Source organism: Anser brachyrhynchus (assembly GCF_964034855.1).
Source record: "Anser brachyrhynchus genome assembly, chromosome: 1".
NCBI classification, from domain to species: Eukaryota; Metazoa; Chordata; class Aves; order Anseriformes; family Anatidae; genus Anser; species Anser brachyrhynchus.
Window position 1 is genome coordinate 121042612 of NC_137694.1, and position 18722 is coordinate 121061333.

Here is an 18722-nt window from a genome sequence, read left to right on the forward strand (position 1 = left end):
AGAATACTGGTAAGCCTTCATTGTTGAAAAACAAAACCAAAAAAGCACCTCATCACAAAGCTCTTAAAAGGAGTCGAATCATGCCAGAAAAGGTGCAGTACTTATTTTTTTAATTTTTACCCCCAAAATCTAGGTGGTTGATTGGTTTTATTGGGAGTGGTGGTGGTGTTTTTTTTTTAAGCAAGTACTCAGAAAGAAACTACAAGGTAATGTTAAAACAAACAAAAACTGCTTTCGTTAACATGTAACCTCCTAAGCAACTCAACTAAAAAGAAAATGGTTTATTGCCTTTGCATTCTTCTGTGTTGAGGAATTTCCATTCTTAAAGCATTAAAGCAAGTGCTCAAGAAAAAGGCGGCCAAAAATTCTGTTTGTAAAAGAACTGCCAGTCTCACTTTTGTTTTGCCTTTGAGAGATGAATGTCATCACTACATTTTTCAGTAGCTTAAGCCTAACTTGAGTAGCTTAAGCCCAATTTGATCTTGTTTTCTTTGAACGTTATATCATTATCCATAACTTTAGTTCTGCAACTTATGTAGGCAGCTTTTCTTGTTATTTCAGGTTGCATTAAGTTCTATAGTTTCCTTCTAAATCAGGTCTTACTGTTAACCAGAGAACAGCATGAGTTTTGTGAATTCCAAGAAGTGTCCACAAATATAAAATTATTATTATGGAACTGGGCTCAAGCCCTTAATGACTGTTAAGGCCCTTTATCCTCCAGCTCTAGTGACCTTCAGAACTTCCTTGAAAACTGTGTTCTTCCTTTGCTGCAGGGCTCACAAAGAAATCTCAGGGATTTTTAGCATCTTTTTGTAAGCAAGGGGAATGAAGCTGAAACCAAGAAGCATACAGCTCCTCCTCTAAGAAAAGAGTTAGAGAGAATTCACACATCTACAACTGCAGACAAAAATAGAAGAAAAGTTGATGGAAAAAAAAAGTTTGAATCGAAAGTACTCCCTTTGATCTGCTACACCAGAGCAGTTTCATGTATTTTAACAACAACTTGCTGGGGGATAGAATGAAAAAGGTAGTAGCACTTCACCATTCCACCCTTGGGAGATCCCGCTCAATGCAGAGCTGTACAAATGTTCACGTTATGATTCCTCATGCTCTGCGCCATCCCCGTGCTTGGTTTCTGCCAGAAAGACGTAAATACATCATGGCTGCTGTTATTTCTGCTGTGGTTTGTGTGTTCTACCAGGCTACAGGTGCATGGCCTCTCCTACCTTCATTCTTTCTCAAGTAGTGGAAGGGAAGCTTAATGGCATCTTTCAGGTTCATTTCAACTATGGCTTTAGAACATGAAAGTATTTATAGTATAGCGCACTTAAGACTCCGAGCAACTCAACAGTATAAATTACACTGTAGGAATTCTGTTAGAAAAGTGAAGTTTGAAGTTAGCCTGCCAAATCAGACTAGACCCTTCTGACTCCCTTCCTGTTTTCATGTTCTATGCAGAACTCAAGGGCTTCTCCAAACTACTTTAAACATTACATTTAAGAGAATTATCCAAAGTCTATACCCATAATATCCCGCGACATTATCAATACCTTTTACAAGTTCTCCCTTAAACAACAGAATTCAGAAAACCTACTGCTTGGTTTAATGCAAGGAGTTAAAACATGGTACAGCATCTAAGCCAGATATTAAGTTGGAAGCATTTTATACTCCTGAATCATGACAAAGTTAACCTTATGAAATTCGTACATATTTAAAAATCCCTATATTTAAATACTTTAAGTGTTCCCAGTATTGTACCAGCCTTCATTTCACTAAAATTTTTAACTTTGCTTTTCATGTAATATTGAATTAGAAAACACAGACTAAGCACAGGCACTCAGACATTACCATCATCATCAAGAATAAATTAAAATACCTCTAATACAGATGAAAGTGTTACCAGCATTAAAATTGATCTTTCGGTTAAACGCTGCTTCTTCATAATTGCTTAACAAGCTTAGCCAAACTTCCAACTAGTTATCAGTGTACCAACTGCGTATCTCAGCCTGGAGACTTTGCAGAGAGAATTTTTTTGAAGACTGTCTGCCTGAAACATGCTCTATTCCAATTAAACTCATACAAGCCATCTGCCCAAACAGGCTGAATGCTCCAAGAATCACTGAAAATGATCTATCTGCTCCAGAGGACTTGTATAACAAATCCCCTTAAAAATCCTGGCCTCTCTGAAGGGAAATAAGAAGTGGCAGCAGGAGCAACAGTTTTGTCTTCTTGCTCCTTCTGCCAGCACAACGAAGGTGGTTGTTGATTTAAATGCCAAAAGGTAGTAGCAGAGGCAGTTGGATACAAACAAGTAAGGAAGCCCCCCGAAAGCATATGAAGAGCCAAGCAGGGCTGAAAACAGGAGAGTTATTTTCATACCCACAGCCCAGAGGATCCTCTGTTCCAGAAACTTAATATTCCTGTAGCTGTAAAACCTATCAGAAAGCGTATCATAACCTTTCTTTTTGGGAAATGCAGGAGATAACCATCTACTACTACTATATCCCAAGGACTGAGCTGGGGTTTTTAAAATTCCATTGCAGTTGTGACTAAAACCCCAAAACTTATTCTATTAAAAAACAAACGAACAAACAAACACACACATAACAACCCCCCTCCCAAACACACAAAACCAAAACAAAACCATACAACTACTCCTCTCCCTGCATAGAAAATGGTTAAACACTAAATCACATAATCCCCCTGGCTAACAAGCATCACCTCCCCCCAGTACACAAAACAGACTAATAAAGATACCAGTTTTCAGCTGAATCCATGAACGGGCCAGGAGAGAACAAGAGCGTCCAACTGTTCATTTAACACACAGTGCCTACAGTAGCACAACGCGACAGTGACAGAGCTTTACCGTCACAGTGCATAAATTAAACTCCTCAGCTTGTATTGTTGGACTCTCAGTGAGAAAAGGCAACCTTATTCCCCAGTAATAGTATTACACCCCGGTACATTTTCAAACAGAAATTTCACTGCATTTCTGCATGCGGACAAGCCTTAGCTGAAGGTATGGTTTCACAGTCTGTTTGAAATCAGGTAAGTCTCAACTGTCAGGAGAAGAGGAGGAGAGTGATGTTGTTTGCTTTCATCCCAACCACCTCCTCACTGCTAGTATTAGCCCTTGCATCATCGCATAGTCAGCCACATCAAGAAACCGTTCTGGCTGAAAGGTAACTGGGGGAAAGGAATGAAAATTATTTTAGTTTTCGTCTGGATCACACGCCATGTGAACACTAACAATGGCACAAGAAGCAGGCAGAATATATATATAAATACATATATCTCCACGGATAGAACTGACTCTTTTAGCATCGGTGCAAATCCATCATGAAATACATCTGAGAGAGGAGGAAAAGAAATGCAACACTACATGGATAATTATTTAGCGACGATAGCAACCAAGGCTCACATACACCAGAGCAAGAGGTGAGTCTTGACAATGCAGAAGCATCGTGAAGACCGATACTCTTCTCAAGCATAATGAGTACACAGGAAAAAGCGCACAGAGAAAGCTGATTAGTATACAATAAATGCCAGGAATGTCAATTCATAAATAGCACAAGTTCAGTCATGAAAGTCACATTAACTAGCCAGAGCAAACAGGGCAAAGGGTGAGAAGATTACGAAGGTAAAGGCAAAAAATCCTCTTTGCCCTGGACATTATGGTAACGCCACTGGAATGAACAATAGAAAATGACACGCAGACTCCAGCGAGTCAGGAAAATTGATTTAGCAGCAACACTTTGAATAGCCTCACCACAACCTCATAAAACTGTGACAAAGCAGGAGGCAAGGTACAAGATGTATCACACGGAAGCAGGCAAAAGTTTTACTTCTGTCGACAAAGAAAATGGCCAGTTATAAACCTGTAAACAGGACTGCATCATCCAGTTATTGTCTGCAGACACAGGTTAAAAAAACTGGAATTGGAGTTGAGAGCGTGAGCAACTGAGTACAACAGCTGTACCCACCATGACAGCCAAAGTCTCACCACCTTTCAGCAAAAGGAATTTTCATATAACAACGCTGTGTGTGAGAAACAGACAGACGGACAAACGCTCTCTAAACTGGTCAAAGGCTCAATGTGCCATTTTTCTCCTGCACAATTTGGGATTTTCAGAGTGCACTAGTTTCCACTGTAATTTAATTTCCATCAAAATAAAGTTTGCTTTCATCAAACTAAGTCCCCTGCGTGGACAGTTACCAACTGAGGGACAAGGAAGAACAATTGCCCATACCTTATTTGTTGCAGGAATGGTTTTCACAAGAAAAGAAACAGGACTTCAGAGTCAAAAGGAAGCTTCAAGGTTTCAAGGCAGCTATACAGAACCCCTGAGAACTGAATTCTGCCTGTGTCTTGTTCATACACGTTGCTGGAGGAACTATTTTTTTCAGATTAATCTCTTCATCTTCTTCCCATTTTTCTGGGTATTGAGCTACACGGGCAAAACTGAAGAAAAGCGAAGAAGCAGAACAGCAACTTAAGCCAACATAAGCTGTGTCTGTAATGACAGAACATCTAACAAAAATCTGTAGAAACGTTACGATAGGAGGCTCTTTTTGAAGCTTATGGCCACTGTGTCATAATTCCTCATCAATAAAACAAGAGACAATACATGCCTTTTAATTTACAGAGTGAGGTGAGAAGTAATACAGTAATGTTTGGGAAATTTAAAGGTTGAGAGTGAAAAGCTCCTATAAAGGTTATTAATGGATTAATAAATCTAATCTGTATGGGAGTTAGACCGATGTAAGACATGCATTTGCAGAATTAAGTCAAAAGATAAAATACTGAATGACAATCCCACTCAATCAATCTTCCAAACTGATGGAGTCAGGGATTCAATGGGAAGACGAGCTCATAATTAACTGGGGGAAACAGCGGTTAATGACAAATGTAATTCTCAGATTGCTGAATTTTCCATCTTCGCTTAGAGAAATCTTCTTAATTCACCTGTAGCTAAGTGAAAATTTCACCCTTAAATCATAAAGTGCTTACATCATTCATGACCTTTGCACTTTTGCAAGGCTCTCTGCTTCATTTGCTTTACATAGCACACAATTTTCAAGAGACTTCCCTGAGCCACCTGATAACTCAACCGAAAAATGCATGATGGAAGCACTATAAAAATCAAGCTTTGAGTTTTACTGAAGTATTACAAACCACAAGCCCTGATGAAATAATATGCACAACAGACAGGGGAAAAAAAGTAATACTCCTATCTGAATTCCACTTAAGTCTTAACTTGGGAGTAGGCAGTGGGAGAAATTAAACTTTTCACTTGCATTTATCAAGTATCAGACCAAAAAAACGGTACCTCATATTTACAAGCTCAGCAATGACAAAACAGCCACAAACTACATATACCTGTGACAAGTTGTTGTCTGTAAATAAGACACTTACATCCAAGCAAGGAAATCTGTCCAAAGTATGCACCCAACCCCACCAATTTTGGGAAAACAAAATATTAGCTACCTAGCAGTATGCACGTATGACAGGGAGAAAGATAAAAAACCTCCAAAGGAAGATGGACATTAAAACAGGCACCCCAAATTCACAAGTAACATTGCCAAGGAAAAAAATGGCATGAGAAACATAGAATGGGCTAAACAGAAGATATTCAGGAAGGAAAAGAAAAAAAGGAAAAGACATAGCTAGTAGTTTTATGAGATAAATAAAATCTCACCATGGAGCAGGTAAATAACACTAGACCATGCAGGCGAATAAGATCAAACTCCAAAACTTTAAACAAAAAAAAAGTTCATTTCTTATTAAAACTCTTTTTCATGATGTTTAAGATATCTTAATAAAAAACAAACATTCCCAGAGGTTGTGAAAGAAACACTGAAGTCTTTTTTATATCTACTGTACCAGTCTACAGAAACATACTCCCAAATTAATTTCTTCATAATTCCCACAGATATATAGAAAAACTTGCAACTGAACTGTTTAACATGGTTGTTAAGGCTTTTTTTCCTGCCTCAGGTGCAGAAGTTCTGAGAAATTACGTGTGTCAAATACACTAGAGAAGCTTAAGCAGATATGGTACAATAAAGAATCCTAGTGTACAACTGTCGTTTAGAAGTTAAATAATATGCGATAGTCATATTTAAAGCAAAAATTTGAACTCAGAGTAACAGAAAATAGAAGTAAAGAGACAGTTTTCATTGTAAGTGTGAACGACTACTTTGTATTGTATTTTCAGACTCGTGAGGAACCACCTGGGCTTATCAACATTAAAACCCTCAAATTGTTTTACATGTAAGAGAGTATAAGAACATACTCACAACCTTGAAACAACTCTCACAGTGGAGACTTTGCTTCTCTGCTCCCAACTGCTAGTTACTTGCTGCTGGACTCAATAATGTATACAACTTCTACAACATCTCAGTCTTCCCAGGTGATACACGCACCAAGCAAACACCTAGCATTTAAGCAAACAGCACATCAGGTACTGAGTACGATTTCAATTTTAGAAATGTTTTACCTCATCTTTTATCTCCTTCCTTTGTGCCCAACTACTGCAAAAAGTCTTCAGAAACCTGAAGACATCAGCTTTATTTACACTGAATTTTCTACAGCAACACGGTTTCAAAGACAACTTTCAGAAGTACAAACAAATCTGCAAATCAAACTGATTTTGGCTACTGCTTGCCAAAAACAAAACAAAACTAACAGGTTGGTCATCCGCTATTGCTACTCAGCTGCCTCCAGGCACTGTATCCAGAAGTTGTTACTGGTTCTCTAAATACCTGTTGCATTATCAGGAAAACATGATGAAAAAGGAAATATCATGACAGGGTGCATTACCAAAATCTACTTCATCCAGTCAAAAATCTTAGGATGGGCACATAACTGAAAAACTTCAGTGGCATACCTGCTAACCAGAGGCTGATACCAAGCACATTTTTTCCCCATGGCTGAAAACACGAATCATAATAATTTTCCTTACCACAGCAAGGTTTCCTTCCCACTTTGCTGGCCTTGCTGCATCCATTGCCACTGAGGAAAACTAAGCTTTTCATTTTTACTTCTCACCTTTTAATTTTATGAAAAGAAATCTAGGTGTTTTCCCAATCCTAAGACAACGAAGGAGAGGTAAAGGAATTAACGGCTTCTCAAATGCCATAAGGGGAATCCATGTTTCAAGTTACATCTTCACTAGACGCGTTACAAACTGTCAACCACAGCAATCTGGCTAAACTGCAGTAGGAATAAAAACAGAAAGAGTTTTCAGACAATCTGGAGGTAATCTTCCTCTCTAATTACCAGAACTATCATGAAGAAACTCAAAGAGAGCAAGAGAGCTCTAAAGCACTGAAGAAATCTGACACTACCACCTTACCTAGAGAAAGAAGTCTGTGCATCACCTTAAAAATATCTGATGGTATACGTGTGTACGTCTGTATAAACAACTACATGCAGCAAGGAAAAGCACCTGGGATTTTAAGGTCCCACTGTGATTAATAAAGCACTGTCTGGAAGACGGGTCTGGGCATATGGAGGGCTGTGCAAAAGTAGAGCCTGAAACTATAGAATAAATCACCGGAGTTTTCACCTTCAAGCTCCAGAGGGTTTGTGTCATAATTTGTAAAATAAATAAGTAAAAATATTGTGGAGATTGTCACAGTTAAAGGATTTGGGAACACGCACAAAACAGAAAGGTCAGCAATCACCAACCAATTAACATTCTATTTCTAAATCAGAAATATACAAAGCCTTCTAGCAAACAAAACGGTAGTTTACGCTTTTTTAGCTGATTGGAATTGCGGTCTCTCATCCCCTTATTCACCTAATAATAAGCCAAGCAGATCCACGCTCCTTATTTAAGATTCAAATTTATGGTCTTGTTCTGCCGAAATTTATTAAAAATTGAAGTATTTCATTGCTACAACAGCAGAAAAATTAAACACCAAAAGACAAAAAGGCTCATCTACTGAGATGCCAGTATATTTTGACAATAGCGTTCACTCTCATATTGAGTTAGAAAAATAAGGGACTTCCCCCCTTCACCGTAAATGTTCATTTCTAGCAAAAGTGAACAAAAAGCGAACTTCCACCCACAGCCAATACAAATCTGTCACCACTGTCCTACACCACAGTGCTGTCAAAGGCACTCCCCTCTAACCAAAAAAGCCCATCTGGTAACAGAGGGATCCTAGCTGGCACACATTACGACTTTGCTCTTTAGGGAACACATCTTAACACTCCTTTGTCATTTCAGAGTGCTAGAGCTAAGACCACTCTACCACAAAACAACACCTTTATGTCAGTCTAGTCCCATTGAAGCTAGGCAAAACGCTGAGCAGCATCTAACTGTCTTAAGGACTGAGGCCTACAGAATTTACAATGCACATTTCCATGCCTTTTCACTTCCGCATTTAGCTGTTACAAAGTGTTACTTCTGTAAAAGAAAGCCTCTTCTCGGGAATATTTTCTACTATTTAAATTTGGGATATTTACATGAAAGCCTAATGAAAAGTTGGCAACGAAATTCCCTCCATGAACTTTTCATTATCTTGAAGCGTTCATCTTTAAAAAAAACAAACAACAAACAAAACAAACAACAAAAACTCTAGTTTATAGCAGAGTTTGTATCTAGGAAATATTTTAGAGGTTATAGCAGAGAGTAAGAGAAGACATGAGCAAATATTAAAGAGTCATATGTTTGTGTCTTGCCTTCAACATATTCTTGAGTATCAGCTTAAAAAAATTTTAGAAAAAAAGTTGAGCTCTCCATTCATAGATGTACAACTTTAAGAAATGATGTAATGTGGAATTCCCCTCCTATGAGTAAAATCATGGCTAAATGCTAGCTACCAGACAGTATTATTTGCTAAGATGTCAAGTAAGGTTAAATTTAACTTTTTTTTTTTTTTTTTACATGCAAGAAACCCACATTTTTCTATTGGCAGTTACACGTGTTACGAAAATGAAATCACAAAATAGGCTTACAGACTGTTTTGTAAACAGACCAAGGATGCCACAAACAAAAGTATTCCACAGCAACATTCCTGATAGCTATGCATTACTGTTAAGCAGTTTACATTTTAACTTCATGAAAAAAGTTGAAAGTACTAGCATTGAAAACATTACTAGATTTTAAAACAAAAGGTATCTCACGGATCTCTTTTAGAGGTGTAATAACAAAGAAGTAAAACAAAAGCAATTAATCAGTCTCACAATTAATGATAACTTATCCTTGAAGAAAACCACAGTGCAGTGATGTTTCCTTTAGAAAGCAAGCAATACACAAACACACACACACACACACGCATTTAACTCCCAGCATTCCAATTTTTATTTGAAAACACATCGACAACAGCTAGTAGCCAAAAAGTTTTGATACCGAGCCGACTGACTTCAACTCTCAAATAAAACAAGACTAATGGGCTCATATAAAGAGAAAATACCAGAAAGTTCACAACAGAAAATGCAAAAGGAACTGTCTGTGCTGTCAAGCTCTTTCTCAAAAACAAAACAAAACAAAAAACAAACAAACAAAAAAACACTACACTAAGTCACAACCGTCTACTTGAAGATCTTATTTACCTTCCTCCCCTCTTCTATTGTGGGGAAAGTTACTAACAGCTCTCCTGTAGCCTCACCAATACTTATGTTTTTAACAATTTTTACCAAACCAGACCTATTGCACAGAAAGTGCTCAACATGCAGAGTGGGGCCCAGGGGACACTGGAATGTCTAGGAAATGCAACAATTGACACTTTGCAGGAGCAAAGTCACAACGAAATGGCTTTCTGCCACGATCTCTTCACAACTCTAAACAAGAGGACCTAAGTCAAAACACAGTCTTGTCAGGAAGTGCAGAGGGAATCTTTGTTAATCCTATTCCCAAGTCAAGCTACAGCCTTGAACATAGCAGAACTTTAAGAGACAGCCAATATAAAAGAACAGTTTTAAAATGACAGCTCGACTCATTATGAAACTGTAATTCCTTATAACAGCGTAAGAACTTTAAGATGGCCCTCCAGGAATAAGAGAACAAAAACTAGATTTAATATATGAAAGATGTTACTGCATTTTTATAACTTGTGAGTTCAAAGTAGCTCAAACTTCCCAGGTCATTTGTACAAAAATTTCAGTCTCGTTGCATGCAAGCATACGCTTATGAAAAGACTTTCTTCCCATCCCTTGCTGCTCTATGAGAAAAATCACTTCTTGTAACTACCATTCTGCAATGCGAAGGTTTACCGCATTCCCCTTCCTAAACATAACTGCCCAACCAGCCCGCTAACCAAGGGACATCTGCCACTACTGGATATTGCAGAAAAACCACCTCTTAAGTGTTCAAAACAGAGCAGAATAAAGACTGTGATCAATGTTCTACACTGATGGGACAGGGCAGGTACAACATTGTAGCTTAATTTTTATCTCTTTTCTCATTAGTTTGTGTCAGGGTGAAAGTATGCATAACAAAGTTTAGTTAGAAAGAAAAAAAAAAGATGATGTTGCGTATTTATACACCACAAATGTTATGTATGAAATAAGGGAAGTCCACAGCAATGCACACAGCACTGCCAGTTTTGCAAAAGGCAAGGTACTACAGCAAAAAGGGGACATTATCAAGCTAAGTTCCCATAACATACCCTCAAGTGTTTTGAATAAAATGTTGAACTCTGTTTTTAAATGAGGATAATGTGGATAATAGAACTGGATGCACCCACACAGAGCTTCAAGCAGAGATGCATCCATGGCGTAAGGAAAACATGGATTCCTGAACAAGAGAAACTACGTCCGCATGTTCAAATTAATACGAACACTAACGTCCAGGAAATAATTTTCTAAAGGACACAAAAGCCTTCACGCGTACAACTTCCCAAGTGATCAGAATCCCAGTGAAGTTTCTTGTATCTTCAGATGACCACCTAACACTGGTCTCTGCAAGTGCTGGGTAAGCAAGACTACTGGTTTGATTAAGCAATGTTTGTGCTGACAAGGAAATGAATTAAGGTAAATGTAATTGTTTGTGCTGGGGGGTGGGGGTTTGGGTTTCTGTTCTGTTTTAACCATGCTATAAGGGAAGAACAGTAAGGGACAACTTTGATTCAATTCCTTTACAGATGGGACTAACCTGCTCAGGACGTTTTAAAAATATATCCACAGTCTTTAGATCTATTAGGATATATAAAAGAGCATCTCTGAAACAAAACCAAGCCCACAAAGTACTGCCAAACACAATACCACTTACTATTCAAATACCAGAAATAAGTTCAAAACGTACTTCTAAACTGGAGAGGGAAGACCAGAAGTATTTCCCAAGAAACTTAAAAAATAAAAATACCAATACATACCTGACAGAAAAGCAAGTTTATAGCCATTTAAAAATAAGTTGTTATAACTAACAAGTGACTGAAGTGACTAACAAGTGACTGAACTCCTTATTTTTATTCAAAGTTGTATTCATACTGCAAAGTCCTAAACTAATTTCAATTTTAAATTGAAAGATGTCTTTAAAGATGTCTTGGAAGAAAGGTACCTTTACTTTCTTAAACGTCTGTGCACCAATCCAATATTTTCATTTATCCTGAGTCTCACTCATAAGAATTCCAGCACGTTAAATAAAACAGATAAACCTAAAAGTGCATTTGAAGAGAGAGAAGCTGCACTGGCCTACTTCTGAATACAAATGCACCACAATGTGGGAAAGAAAATGTTTACATAAGGGTGATGGTGTTCTACAGATATAGAAACAGTAAACAGTTTTGGTACTGCTATCCTCATTGATTACCACCTCCAGATGTAGTCTTCCTGTCAATTCAATGGGCAGAAGTATCACCACAAGGGCAAATTCAGCAAGACATGAAACAGCAGCCTGGGAAGATTAAAACAGAGACTACCCAAGAGAAATACCATGAAGATAATCTACACAAAGGGCAAGAAGTACCGAAGATATTGAAGGGAGGAAAGTTACTATGCTACAATCTTACGTTTATTTTTAGCTATATTTCCCCCCCCCCAAAACAATCATGCTGATCTGTGAGTTTCTTCCACTGCAGCTTTATGATTATGTTTATGTTTTTGTTCAAATCTGTCATTAGACATCACTGTGGTGCAGGGTATTGTAACAGAACAATCAATGCATGTACTCGACGTGCTTCTCCAAAATTCTTGATATTAGCTATTGTACTCTGTTGGTTCCAGAAAAAAAAAACGTTACTTTGACTCAGAATAAAAGGCATTACTTTAAAAAAAAATTAAAAATGAAACAAACAAACCCCCACTCATACATGACTTCGATTTTGCTGAAATAACTGTGTTACTTGAACAGGAACATTTATGTTGGCGAGTCCAGGCAATTTCTCAAAGTAGAACCTTAAAAGATCAAGAACAAAGTTAGCTGCCTACAGATTTCAGTCACCCCTAATATTCCTTACTGTCACTTAAATTCCATAACTGATACAGGTCAAGCCTCCAAAAACCCATCACTAGGCCCTTCCTAAACATAACAACTTCAACGTCCATTTTTTGAGCATTTGAGAAGCCTGCTGGAAAATGCAGATTACCTGGGCCAGCTGTCATAACAAGTATTGCTACTTGTATACTTAAGAAACCATCTTAATATCTAAATTCAAAAGCTTTTCAAAAAAAACAGGCCCCAGTTCTGTAACTAGGTCAGCAAAAGTGGGCCTTGTGCTAGCTTTGATCCTGTGACTTCAGAGAGGTCTTTGGACCGATACAAATGTCCGATACGAATACAACTGCAGAACTGTGAATGTAAATCAGGTTGTACAGACAACACGAGGACAGCTGAGCCTAGGAGTCCCTTGAATATTTAATTAGACGAATTCTTTTTTGAAAGATTTTTTTTTCCTGCACAGCTGTGCACGTTGCATATCGTTGTACGTCTTCAAAACACTCTACTGAACTTCCGAAGGAGCAAGCTGAAAATCAAATATGGCATCTTAAAGTCCACCTCAACTCTTTTACGAACAAAATCACTTGAGACCGAAACGAATAATTTTGCGAGACTATTCTCTTGGTATCCAAACAATGGTGCACGAAGCGGGTCGGCACACGTTAACGGGGCGACTACCAACACACGCAAAAACCGGCAACCCATCCTACCGGCGAAATCCTCGGTTTTCTCTAGGACAATAACAGCGACTGGCCGTGGCCAACCTGCGCGCAGCCACCCCTGCCTCACACCTCGGACGGGGGGGAAGAGGATGGCGTCCCCCAAAATAAATCGCGACAGCCGAGCCCTAACTCGGAGGAGAAGCAGCGGAGCGAACTGGAGGGAGGCGACGCAAAAAAGCCACGAAGGCTTTTTCGTGCATCAAAATAGGCTAGCTGGAAGCCCAGGCTAGAGGAGTGGCCTACGTGTTAATAATGTTTACAGCGGGCGTGAATGAGCTGCTGCTGCTGGTGGTGGTGCTTTTCATTGAGACCGGAGCAAAAGCTCCTCGGCAGGGCCTGATTTCCAGGCGTCGCCCGGGCCTAGGCGGCTCCAATCACTCCACCTCAGTAATGGCGTTCGGTGCGGAGGGAGGCGAGAACCGGGGGCTGCCAAGCGGGGCGCAGCGCTGCGGGCAGCCCCCGGCCCTCCAGCGGCCGAGGGGGCGGCGGTGGGGCTGTGGGGGCCCGGCCGGCCGAGCCCCCCTGAGGGGGGGAAGCGGGGCGGGGGGCGCCGCCGCCGCCCGCCGGCAGCCGGGCCGAGGCTGAGGAGCCGTCAGCCATTTTCCCTTGCCCTCCAAAACACCGGCGGTGCGGGGCCGCACGCCGGCGGCTGCCGCCCGTTATCGCCCCCCCTCCCCAAAGGCCCGGCTCGCTGCCCCCTTCCTCCTCCTCCTCCTCCTCTTCCTCCCCGCTGCGCCCCGTCCCCGGGGAGCGCCTCGGCCCCGGCTTGCGGCACCGCCGAGCCGCCTCCACGCAGCCTCTCGGCTCCTTCGCTTCGCCTCCCGGCCCCGCCCGGCCCCGGCTCCCCGCCACTCACCCCCGCACGGCGTCCCCTTGTCCCGCGGCTGCCGCTGCGACGGCCCGGAGCCCTGCCGGGTGCTGCCCAAGGAGCGCGGCCGGGGGCTGCCTCATCCCCGGCGGCCGGCGGGGCAGGGGCTCATGGCAGGCCCCGCGCTCCCGGCTCGGGCGACGAGGGGGCGGCTCCGCTTCGCCGGGCGGCCGACGGGAGGGAGGGAGGGAGAGCGAGGAAGGAGGGCGAGGAAGGAAGGAGGGCGAAGCCGCCGCCGCTCTCGCTGGGGATCCCGGCGCTGCCCCGCTCCGCTCCGTCCCCGTCGCCGGCGGCTCGGCCGGGGCGTTTTTCCTGCGTCACCAGCTCCTGCCCGGCGGCCCTGGGCTCCGGCTGCCGACGGGGCTCGGCCGGGGCCTGCGCGCTCCGCTCCGCCCCGTCCGGGCACCGCGGTTGGGGGGGGGCTGGAGGGGAAGGAGGAGGAGGAGGAGGAGGGGGGGGGCTGCGCGCACACACACGGCACCCCGCGCCGCTCGCCTCGGGGGCCCGGGGCTCGGCTGGGCGGGGGCGGGCAGGAAGGAAGGCGGCGGCGGCGGCGGAGGGGCCGGCCCGGGCGGCGGGGAGCGCTGGGCGCTGACGGCTCCGTGCGTGGGGGAAGGCGGCGGCGGCGGCGAGGAGAGGAGACGGGGAGGGAGGCAGGGAGGGAGGGCAGGAGGGGGGAGAGAGGGAGGGGGGGAGGAGGCGAGACGCGGCGGCGGCTCCTCAGTCTCGCGGGGCCCTGGACAAGATGGCGGCGCCGGCGCGAACCCCGCCGCGCTGAGGGGCCCCGGCGGCGGCGGCGCGGCCCGCTCGCAACCCTCACACGCGAGGGAGAGACACGCGTGTAACGGCAGTGTGTGCGTGTGTGTGTGTGTGTGGCGGGGGGGGGGGGGGGGGCCGTGTCACGCGCGCGGCCGTTTCACGCCGGCTGGGCTCGCGCGGGTTCCATTGTGACCCGCCGGGCGGGCCGCGCGCGGGGCCCGGGGAGTGACGTCACGCGGCCGCTCCTCCGCCTCCTCCTCCTCAGGGCTCCGCCACGGCCCCGGGGGAGGGGGGGGGAGGCGCCGCCCCGCCCCCCGGCACCGGGGGCTCACGGGCGTGAGGAAATGGCCGCCGGGCAGCCCCGGGGGGCGGGCAGCCAGCCCCGGGTACGCTCGGTTGTACCCTACCTGAAACGGCGCTTAACGTCTTATTTCGTTCCCCCCCCCCTTTTTTTTCCTTCTCGGTTCCCAGGTCAAAGTCTCGCCCTAACGCCGTCGCCCAAGAGTTTGAGGGCGGGAAGCGAAGGACGCGGCCTCCCGCTGAAAACGCAGGAGGAATTTAGGTCGCCCGGGTCGGAAGCCGCTCGAGAGGCGCGGGGCGAGCTGCCCGAGCTCCTGTGCGAGATGTTTCATCGGCTGCGCCGCGCCGTGACAGAGGCTGAAATGCCGGTGGCCTGCTGCGGGAGCCGCGGATGGCCGTTCTCCGTTTTCATTTAAAAAAGCTATAACCCAAAACCAGGCAGTGATGCCTCCTGTTATTCCCTATTCTAACAAAGTTACAGTTAGCAGGCTTTTTGCTAATCGCTGGGATTATTCGGGAAGGAAACCTGAAGTACATCTTTGCATTAACCGCTCGGTAAACAAAACAAAGGGTGCAGCTGCTTCATCACTGTACAAACGCAACAGTTTTCTTACAGAACATTTTTTTTGTGCATTTTCCTCACCAACACTAAAACAAGCCATAACTGGTGAAAATCTGTGTAAGCCTATTCATTTTAGAAATACATTAAATCATAGAAATAGCAGCCCTTTTATCTCAGCGATTTTCGTGCCTATGAGCGTATTAGTCTGGCCTCCTCGCTCCTTTTTTTGTGCCTTACCCGTTACTTTGGGCTTTCCCTCCTATTTCCAATTTATCCAGTTTATCCTCCTGGGAAATGTTTAAAAGTTACTGCGGCCATAATGCATATAACTTTCTTGCCTGTCTCAGTACTCTCTCCCTGGAGCACTTGACTCTTTCTGATGACTTACAGGGGCATGAGTGCACCTCAGACAATTTTAGTTGTATATTGTTTGAGGGTTCTTGATCCTTAAAAAATAAACCGCTGTGTTTATTGATGTTCCTTTCTTTTTATTGTTAGTTAGACCCCATTTTTTAATGGCATGCCAAATATTATGTGCCTTCTCACTATTATGGCTTTTTTGGCAGAGCCAAATAGTGACACATCAGTGGAGTTTTATAATGTGGGCAATTGTCCACCAAGAAATTGACTGTCGGTTCACATAAAAGTCAACAAAAAGGGAGAGGGAGATGAACAACACTTCTAGAAACAATACTGGTACAACTTGTAGCAAGTATTCCCTCTTGTAAAGAAGTTTTTTTTTTTTTTTTTTTCAGCCAAGAGAGAGTAGAAGCTTTGTTTAATTTAATTGAAACCTTCGGTCTGGAACAAACTTAAGAATTGATTCCTTTTCAGCTTTTTGGGACCTTTGGAGGTATTCTTCTTATTTTAGATTCTACTTTATGTACAGTTTGCAGAACAGCATTACTGTCCTGTAACGAGATATAAGAGAAATGTTGCATTTGTGTGCGGGGAAAAAAATAAAGCACGCATTATGCTATGTTTATTCTCTTAACTTTTATATTTGACCTCCTTCCTGTTTTAAAAGTACATTCTAAAGTGCTCTGACAGAGCAGCAGTTGCTTGTAGCCGTGCTAATCAAAGGTCACGATAGGCTGAAGTAGACAGCTATTTATGGCACCAAATAAAAGAAGATATTGGGATGGCGATGGCACTTTGTGGTTGCTAAACAAGCAAAGTGTGCACCAGACCTCTGGCTGGGGAATCCTCTCCGTTCTCCTGAACCAGAATTTGTGCCTGTCCCTCCTCGTGCTGGCTCCCAGGGCTCTCCAAGGGGATCGCCTTGGCTCAGCTTGTATGACACTGTTTGGCCTCTGGAAAAAATTCTCACTTTTTCTCTCTCTCTTTTTTTTTTTTCTTTCTTCCTGGAACTGCAAATACATGTTACAATTTTATCTCTGCAGCAGCTATGGAAACAAAAAGATATGCTTTAGAGGAAATTGCTGATTAGAGAATCCATGGTATGAAGGCAGAAGTCAGTAGGCACGTGCAAAACTCACTGATTGTTTTCAAAGAGGTGTCCACGCAGACAACTATGCCAGAAAAATGCATCCCTCAGTAGTCGCTCTGGTTACTTTCCCTATGTACACAACCTTTGGTATGGTTAGAAATGCTTTTGCAACATTTTTAGTTCAGTGGGTGAACGTGGGGAATTGAAGCATTTCCCTGCAGGCTTTCCAGCTCAGGCATTGCAGTCAGCCTTATCAAATAAAAAGTGAAACTGGTCGCAGGCAAGCTGATTGTGTTCATCATTGACTAAACCAAAAGAAATGTAAAAGGAAACAGAGAAGGAATGAGTCAGAAATGTCTCTGTTAATAGGTGCATTTATCCCCATTTCTTAAACTCTGGTTAACACTGCGCTGCTCCACAGCCAAAAATAAAATTCAGGATCTAAATATACAGAAAAAAAGTTGTTCACCCAGAGTAATGCTACGGAGCTTTGCAACCCAGGAGCATAAAAGAATGAAAACCTACAAGAGAAAGCAGATTTTTACCACAGACCAATAAAAGATCATTTTTTTTCTTCCGGTTCAGCCCCCTAGGCACTGCACTATGTAATATCTACTGACGTTCAGAAAACAAAATAGGCAGTGCAGCAGACAAGGAAGTAAAATGCCGCTTGAAAACCAAACAAGTCACTGCCTGGACATTAAGATCTGTTTTAAGGGATCGCATCAAGGATCAATCTTTGCAACATTTTCGGTATTTTTGGGCCCAATCCAACAAATCACTTAAGCACATGAGTAGCGCTGTTGGTTTACATAATTTTTCATTGACTTATTTAAGCCTGCATGAAAGTGCCAGTAAGGAAAATAATAGCTCGCGCTTGCCCAAGTCTTTGGTTTATGCAGCATATATTTTGTGTAGTATTTTGGCACTAATGACGTGTGGATGTGTGTCATTTGGTACGACGGAGAATCGTAGGCTATCTCCCCTTTCAGAAAAGAACTTCTGTTTTTCACAAGTACCATTTCCAATGTAAAAACATTATCATATCACAGAGGTAACAGAACACTACGTAGACGATGAAGGGATATTTTCAGCTTGGGTAAAACAGCGAAGCCCGCGTGCAGCACAGTAAGGGCAGGCGGTGTTTGATGTTTTCACACCCACGCTCTAGTCGCCTGGTGTTGTGCACCACTGACAGGGCACCGGGGGGGCAGCTCCAGGTGCTAGGTGTCTGCCTGCTTGGCCAGGCTGGGATGAAATGGGGTCGCAAGCAGGGCTGTGGGGCCAGTGATGGGCCAAGGGGCCCATGATGCCCTCAGGGCCTGGGCACGTTTGCATTTCCCAGCCAACAGCGGGAGATGCGATCGGTGTATTGGACAGGAAAATGCCATGCGGCTCAGTGAGAACTTTGCCTTCTGTAGCCAATACGTTGGCAAGCAAAAACTAATGAAGTTACCCTAATAATAAAATTTAAGATGGGTTTAAAGTGTTTAACATGTAATTAATGTATCTAGACACTATATATTTAGGCTTTTCAGTATGGAAAAAAGCTGGACTCGAAAAGCAGTAAATTTAGAAATTTAGCTATTGTTTATATATTCCAGGCCTCCTCTGGAATTTGTGCCCTCCATACTGCCCTGTGTTTAATAAACTCGTGGTCTGGGGAGTCACC

General features: G+C 43.1%; 1 protein-coding gene and 1 long non-coding RNA gene across 5 annotated transcripts in view; one reads left to right on the forward strand and one right to left on the reverse strand.

Annotated features, from left to right (window-relative positions):
- Positions 1-14587, reverse strand: part of USP9X (ubiquitin specific peptidase 9 X-linked) — a 101882-nt gene extending 87295 nt beyond the window's left edge. For all 4 annotated transcript variants that reach the window (XM_080575479.1, XM_080575477.1, XM_080575480.1 and 1 more), the window contains exon 1: positions 13968-14587. The gene's annotated coding sequence lies outside the window, so the exon portion shown is untranslated. The remainder of the gene's footprint in view (positions 1-13967) is intronic.
- Positions 14588-14698: 111 nt separating this feature from the next.
- On the forward strand, positions 14699-16075 carry LOC308187481. The gene is made up of 2 exons (XR_013944722.1): positions 14699-14831; positions 15210-16075. It is a non-coding gene; the product is annotated as an uncharacterized lncRNA (long non-coding RNA).
- The last annotated feature ends 2647 nt before the right edge of the window (positions 16076-18722 follow it).